The sequence below is a fragment of the Symphodus melops genome, assembly GCF_947650265.1.
Source record: "Symphodus melops genome assembly, chromosome: 17".
Taxonomy (NCBI): Eukaryota; Metazoa; Chordata; class Actinopteri; order Labriformes; family Labridae; genus Symphodus; species Symphodus melops.
Window position 1 is genome coordinate 3,588,192 of NC_136707.1, and position 8,036 is coordinate 3,596,227.

Here is an 8,036-nt window from a genome sequence, read left to right on the forward strand (position 1 = left end):
CATGATCTCCTTTTTCTTCCTTTACATATATAATTGGATCATAGGGTGAAATAATGCACGCAGCTGCCAAGGCACTTAGACTGAGGGGAAGCATTTAAATGTGGCAGGGACACAGGTTTTTATCGGGTGAACGAGATGCAGGCAGCACAACATTTCTGTCCGTTTTGCATCATGTTGAACTTAAATGAAGAAAAGTGATTGATGACCTGACATTGAACTTCTTATTACATGTGTAAGTACCAACTGGAACCTGCCCCACTGGACTTTGTTAAACGTAAACATTTTAGCAATAATACCTTTGACAAATAGCCACGATCACGATGGTTGCGAAAATGTTTCATCTGTCAGATAAAACTGAACTTACTGAACCATCGACTTTTGAACAAAGACTCAGTCACGTAGGCTGTATGTGTGTGGCTCCACTTAGTCACGTAAAGAGGAAAATGAAACCAAACTTGATGATCTGTAGCACATTCGCAACACTAATCTATTTTCATTTTAGCCATATATAACAACGAGACCCCAGTAAACTTACTGAAGACATACGAGAGGAGAAGCTGCAGTATGTCTGCTTTAAGGTAAGGAACCCTGAATCTTTGAGATTAATTATGAATACATGCAGAACAGAAAACTGTAAGTTAATGTAAACAAGTTGCCTTCAAGCGTTTTATTTGTGTTTCTTTAAATATGAAATACACCATCAGTTTTGTTCTAACATATTATGAAGTTAGGTAGACGAGAATGATTCGATTTATATATATATATATATATATATATATATATATATATATATATATATATATATATATTTTTTTTTTTGTATCCTAAAAAATAAATCAAGCCTACAAATTCAGATTACATAATTTACACAAGCAAAACTACATTTCTGTTGGGCAGTGGGCCCATCAGAGAATAAACCTTCATAGAGGCAAATAAGGTGGTGAACAAACACATCTGGAATAGTTTTGATCTCCTTTTTCACAATGACTTAAAGGTAATTAATGTTGAAGGCTGCAATTGATGACGACAAAAAGTGGAAGACCATGGACTAAATTTCAGCTTTTAATGTCACTTAATGTAAATTGACTGTTTAATTTGTGATTTAATTTAATCAATTGATAGTTTTATAATCTCCCAAACTGCCCTATAAGGGCAGAAATAATATCCTCTGAAACTTTGAACTCATCAAAGGTGCACTATGTAGTTGTGTATTTGGCGACATCTGGTGGACATATTGTGAAACTGCAGTTAAAAACTATACAAAGACCCGGAAATATCACGTGCTCAGGTTTTGATGTACCAGTGATATCAGAGAAAAGTTATGCATGGAATAAACGACACTACACTATGTTGATGTGTTTTATTTTGTTTTTAATACAGAAAGGAGCTTCAGAAGGCCTTGCTGCGCTACACCACAAACACCCTCATCCACATCGACACAGTGAGAAGATTCTGTGAGAGGTTCCAAGAATGGAGTACAGGGAGGGAGTCAGAGTTAAACAAGATGATGGACATCAAGGACAGGACTGATGGCATTGACCTAAACATCAGCCATGTACGCCAGTCAGAGAATAAAGGAGCAGCCTTTCTTGAGTATATGAAGAGCAAGGCGACACAGGTGACCGCACAGAGCAGGTATGAAGAGCTGGAGAAGGAGCTGGCTGCTGTGCTGAAGGACACTCTGATGCACCTGGAGAAGCTCCACTGTTTCCTGGATGTGGTGGAGAAGCTGGCAGTCACCTCACTTCATGTGTTCATGGAGGGGAGGCAGGTGGTGTTACACCTACCAGAGGGGGTCGGCCTCGATCATGTTCAGGTTGTCATCACTGCTGCACGGTTGGTCTGCCCTCTGCTCCTTGAGTTTAAAAGAGATGCAACGCTCTTCTTCCAGCCCAAACTGCAGAATGTGGAAGTGCTGGCGTATCAGCTGGACAAATACATCCAGACCACCCAGAGGATCTGTGGGATGTTAGAGAAGAGGTAAACTGTCATTCCTTAAAAGAACATCTTATTTTATCTAAATAGAAATCGGTTTCAGTGATTGAATATGACTGTGTCTTTTAAAGCACTTTCAGTGACTTCAACCTGAACATGATTAAGAAATCTGCAGTCGACCTGGATTTGGATTTATCAGAGGACGACATAGAGAGGATGCTCTATCACATCAATCAGCTGGATGGCATCAGGTGAGCACCATTGTTCCACATGTATGCATTCTGATCATTTAAGTAATACAGTCATGTCCATGATTCCCTTATTTATCCCATGAATGACAATGTGATGAGTCATGAAGTTTGATAATGTATCATATGCATCAGGATGTATTGATATTTGGTCTCCCCTTCATATATAATTGTAGCCAGTGTTACATATTCAAACGATTGAATTGAAAGATTTGACTAAATATACAGCTAATAAAGAGACAAACCTGTGCTCATAAAAACTACCATGAGCTTCACACATTTTCATATCAGCATCAAGGCTGTAAGGGGTTTTCAGATTCAGATTTTTTATGGTCCCACGTGGGGAAATGTGTTTGCAGGAACATCTCACATCCTTACTGATCTCGTCTTTTACACGCCAAAGTGCTTTCAGATAACAAATCTCAACGTGCTGCCTCACAATGGTTAAATGTACAATAATATTCACTGTGAATGTATTATTCATTTCCTCTTCTTCTTCATCAGGATGAACCAGCACTTCCGTTTGGTGTTCTTGCTTCCTGACTGCTCCAGCTTCCTCGACGAGTTCAACGATCGTCTTCCTCGCATGCTGCAGTTTCTAAATGAAATGGAGGAGGTTGCTGTTCAGCTCGACTCCATGAATAAGGGCGCAAAGATCTCCAGTGTGGTGGGCAGCTCAGTGGCGGCGATTGGAGGTGTGCTTTCCATCATTGGTATAGCATTGATTCCTGTAACACTTGGAGTGTCTCTGGGTCTTACTGCGACTGGGATAGGTCTTGGTGTCACCAGCGGGGTCAATGGCCTGGTCACTACGGCGACAGAGATTGGCGTAAACAGTACACAACAAAAGAAAGCCGCTGAGGTCTTCCAGAGGTTCAAGGAGGATTTGCAGAGTATCCAGAAATGTCTGGAGGAAGTCACCACTCAAACTTTCGCTAGATTTGAATCAGGTCAGATTAAAGTGGCTGTGGGAGTAGGCAGGGTGCTTGGCAAACCTGTTGCCATTGCAAGAGGTATTGATGCACTTGTTGATGATGCCGCTGCTATTAAATTGTTAAAAAACGAGGAGCTGGTGGCAGGTGCTGCTAAGGTGGCAGCTGGGGAAGGTAAAGCTTTATGTAACGTACCCAAGGTGGCTGCAGACCTCCCAGATATCGGACAGGCAGCACTCAAAGGGCCTCTTGCCCTCACCAAGGCTGCCAGAGCCGGTCTCATCGGGCTTAATGCTCTTTTTCTCGGCTTGAATGTCTTCTTCATCTGTAAAGACAGCATCAGTCTGTCCAAAGGCAGCGAGACCAAGACCTCGCAGTTCATCAGAGCCAGAGCGGCACTTTGGCGCTCAGAGATCGACGCCTGGAAGGAGATCCATGACTCCCTGAGTGAAGGTCTGCACTCATCAGAGAAAAACAAAGACATCCTGGAAACACCTTTTCATCCAGAGATGGAGAGTGACATGAAGGTGGAGATGAAGAAACAAAAACAAACCGAATTGGAAATTTCCCCTGATGAGGTGAATAAAAAGATGGAAAAAGAGGGTTGACCTTTTTTTTTGTTTGTTTTTTTTGCAACTTTAGCAGTAACATTTGGACACATACATTACAATGTTCAAATGAATACTTGATTAATGTCTTTATCTTTTTTGCCTCATTGTTATTAAATAAAGCACACTTTTTAATCAGCTGTTATTGTTGGTAATGATGTATGTGGTGTTAACCTTTTGATGAGGTGTTTGAATTTACCCATTTTATTTCATCTCAACTTTCTATGGGGACTAAACACTCATCTGTAGAAGAAATCAATATAGTTGAATTGTCTTTCCAAAGGGAGCTTTAATAACTGGACTCTTAGTGCTTAAATCTGTGAGCTTAGTAAAGGTGGAGTTATAATCATTATTGATATCATGTGATCATATCGCCATTCATGTTTTTGTAAACCAATTTCTTTTAAATAAAAGCATTTCCCTGAGAACGATACATAATCTTGTTTTTCTTTCTTTGTATAAAATGAATATATAGGCCTATGTGTATGGAACCTGAACATGAACATGTGAAGGAACGTTATGTTCAGCAATAAAAACTTCTTTTACCTACGGCCTTTGGATTGTTGGGTCAACGTGTGGAGAATAGGCTGGCCTGGGAACACCTCAGGGTCCCACCGGAAGAGGTGGAGGAAGAGTCTGGGGTGAGGGAAGTCTGGGCGTCTCTGTTTAGACTGCTGTCCCCGCGACCCGGCCCCAGATAAGTGAGAAAGTGGATGGATGGATGAAATGAGATGCAGAACAAAATGCTTGTCTATTTTTCATAATCTTAAACTTAAATGACCTGACATTGAACTTCTTATTGCATGTGCATGTACCAACTGGACCATGCATCAGTGGCCTTTGTGACATTTTCATAATAGTACCTTTGACAAAAAGCCACGATATGGTTTTGCAACTGAACTTACAAGACCATCAAGCTTTAACAAATCAATCAATCAATCAATCAATCTTTATTTATATAGCGTCAATTCATAACAGGCGTTATCTCGAGACACTTTACAAAAGCAGGTAAAGGACCTTACTGTTTGTCTGTTAATATTAACAAAAGAGCAGGTAACAAGACCATGCTCATCATTATGTTTACAAAAAGCAGGTAAAGGACCTTACTTAACAAAGACTCAGTTAAGTTGGCTATGTGGGTGTGACAACAACACATGAATGTCAATGGCTGGTGCTTTTTTGAGGTTTGCCGACAACCTTTCAGAACGATTAAAATCAAAGCCAGAAAAATCTTTGTAAATGAAGGAGCTAAATCTCTCGACATGATAGACTTAACGTGGGATAAGATCCAGATCCGTTACATTGTTTGTATTAATATAAATTAAGGAAAAAGTGATTGGAGAACTAATGTTTCCTCACAATCAAATATTACTACATAGTAATGACGGGCTCAGGTATTAGTCTGACACTCAGGTGTCTCCATGATAACAGACTACACTTCTTTGATTTAATAATGAGTAAAACAGTCATCATGTTCAAGTCACAGTGCAATAAAAAGGGTGAGAGGTTGCTGCTGCATGGACTTTAACACGATGGTTGCACACATTTATATCTCATAAACTGAACATACTAGGCCATCAAGCTTTGAACAAAGACTCAGTTATGTTGGCTATGTGGGTATGACTGACTTCACTTTGTCACGTGCAGAGAGGAAAACGAAACCAAACAAAGCTGGGCGTCAGGTGAAGTTTTTTTTTATGAAGATATTTCTACAGAGCTTTTAATTAAAAGTATGATCTGTAGCACATTTCCAATACTGATCTTTTTTTTAATTTTGTCCACACAGATAATACGAAAAGACCCCAGTAAACTTACTGAAGACAGCAGCGTAAAGAGATAAGAAGCTGCAGTATGTCTGCTTCAAGGTAAGGAACCCTGAATCTTTGAGATTAATTATGAATACATGCCATCACATGCACAACAGAAAACTATTTAAGTTAATGTAAACAAGTTGCTGTTTGTGTTATTTGTTTGTATGTTTCTTTAAATATTAAACACGACATCCGTTTTGTTAGAACATGTTGTGAAGTTAGTCAGACGAAAATGATTTGACATGTTATTGTTCTTTTTAACCCAGTGCACAAAATACACCTCGTTTGTTTTTCACACTCACTTAAAGGTCGTTATGAATGTTGTATGCTTCTTATTCATGACGACAAACATTTGGAGACCATGGCCTACAGTTCAGCTTTTAATGTAACTTTATTTACATTGACTTGATGTAATTTATGATTGCTTTAAAACATCTTAAGTTCTGCCTTATTAGGGCAGAAATAAGGTCTTCTGAAACTTTTAACTCGTTAAACTAAAAGCGAGAACAGTTCTGTCACTGTGACATGTTTTGTGTTTGGCAACATCTGGTGGACATATTGTGAAACTGCAGTTAAAAACTAAAGATAAATTTAAAATATCACGTGCTCAGGTTTTAACCTACCAGTTATATCAGAGAACAGTTATGCATGGGAAAATAACTACCCTACACTATGTTGATGTGTTTTATTTTATTGAATACAGAAAGGAGCTTCAGAAGGCCTTGCTGCGCTACACCGCAGACACCCTCATCCACATCGACACAGTGAGAAGATTCTGTGAGAGGTTCCAAGAATGGAGTACAGGGAGGAAGTTAGAGTTAAACATGATGATGGACATCAAGGAAGCACAGAGCAGGTATGAAGAGCAGGAAAAGGAGCTGGCTGCTGTGCTGAAGGACACTCTGATGCACCTGGAGAAGCTCCACTGTTTCCTGGATGCAGTAGAGAAGCTGGCAGTCACCTCACTTCATGTGTTCATGGAGGGGAGGCAGGTGGTGTTACACCTGCCAGAGGGGGTCGGCCTCGATCATGTTCAGGTTGTCATCACTGCTGCACGGTTGGTCTGCCCTCTGCTCCTTGAGTTTAAAAGAGATGCAACGCTCTTCTTCCAGCCCAAACTGCAGAATGTGGAAGTGCTGGCGTATCAGCTGGACAAATACATCCAGACCACCCAGAGGATCTGTGGGATGTTAGAGAAGAGGTAAACTGTCATTCCTTAAAAGAACATCTTATTTTATCTGCATCGAAGTCGGTTTCAGTGATTTAATATGACTGTGTCTTTTAAAGCACTTTCAGTGACTTCACCATGACATCTGCAGTCAACCTGGATTTGGATTTATTAGAGGACGACATAGAGAGGATGCTCTATCACATCAATCAGCTGGATGACATCAGGTGAGCACCATCGTTCCACATGTATGATGATCCATGTCCATGTTACCCTTATTTATACCATAACTGACAATGTGATGAGTCATGAAGTTTGATAATTGTATCATATGCATCAGGTAGTATTGATATTTTGTCCCACCTTCATATATAATTGTAGCCAGTGTTACATATTCAAACGATTGAATTGAAAGATTTGACTAAATATACAGCTAATAGAGAGACAAACCTGTGCTCATAAAAACTACCATGAGCTTCACACATTTTCATATCAGCATCAAGGCTGTAAGGGGTTTTCAGATTCAGATGTTTTATGGTCCCACGAGGGGAAATGTGTTTGCAGGAACATCTCACATCCTTACTGATCTCGTCTTTTACACGCCAAAGTGCTTTCAGATAACAAATCTCAACGTGCTGCCTCACAATGGTTAAATGTATAGTAATATTCACTGTGAATGTATTATTCATTTCCTCTTCTTCTTCATCAGGATGAACCAGCACTTCCGTTTGGTGTTCTTGTTTCCTGACTGCTCCAGCTTCCTCAAGGAGTTCAACGATCGTCTTCCTCGCATGCTGCAGTCTCTAAATGAAATGGAGGAGGTTGCTGTTCAGCTCGACTCCATGAATAAGGGCTCAAAGATCTCCAGTGTGGTGGGCAGCTCAGTGGGGGCGATTGGAGGTGTGCTTTCCATCATTGGTATAGCATTGATTCCTGTAACAGCTGGAGTGTCTCTGGGTCTTACTGCGACTGGGATAGGTCTTAGTGTCACCAGCGGGGTCAATGGTGTGGTCACTACGGCGACAGAGATTGGAGTAAACAGTACACAACAAAAGAAAGCCGCAGAGGTCTTCCAGAGGTTCAAGGAGGATTTGCAGAGTCTCCAGAAAGGTCTGGAGGAAGTCACCGCTGCTATTAAATTGTTAAAAAACGAGGAGCTGGTGGCAGGTGCTGCTAAGGTGGCAGCTGGGGAAGGTAAAGCTTTACGTAACGTACCCAAGGTGGCTGCAGACCTCCCAGATATTGGACAGGCAGCACTCAAAGGGCCTCTTGCCCTCTCCAAGTCTGCCAGAGCCGGTCTTAATGCTTTTTTTCTCGGCATGGATGTCTTCTTC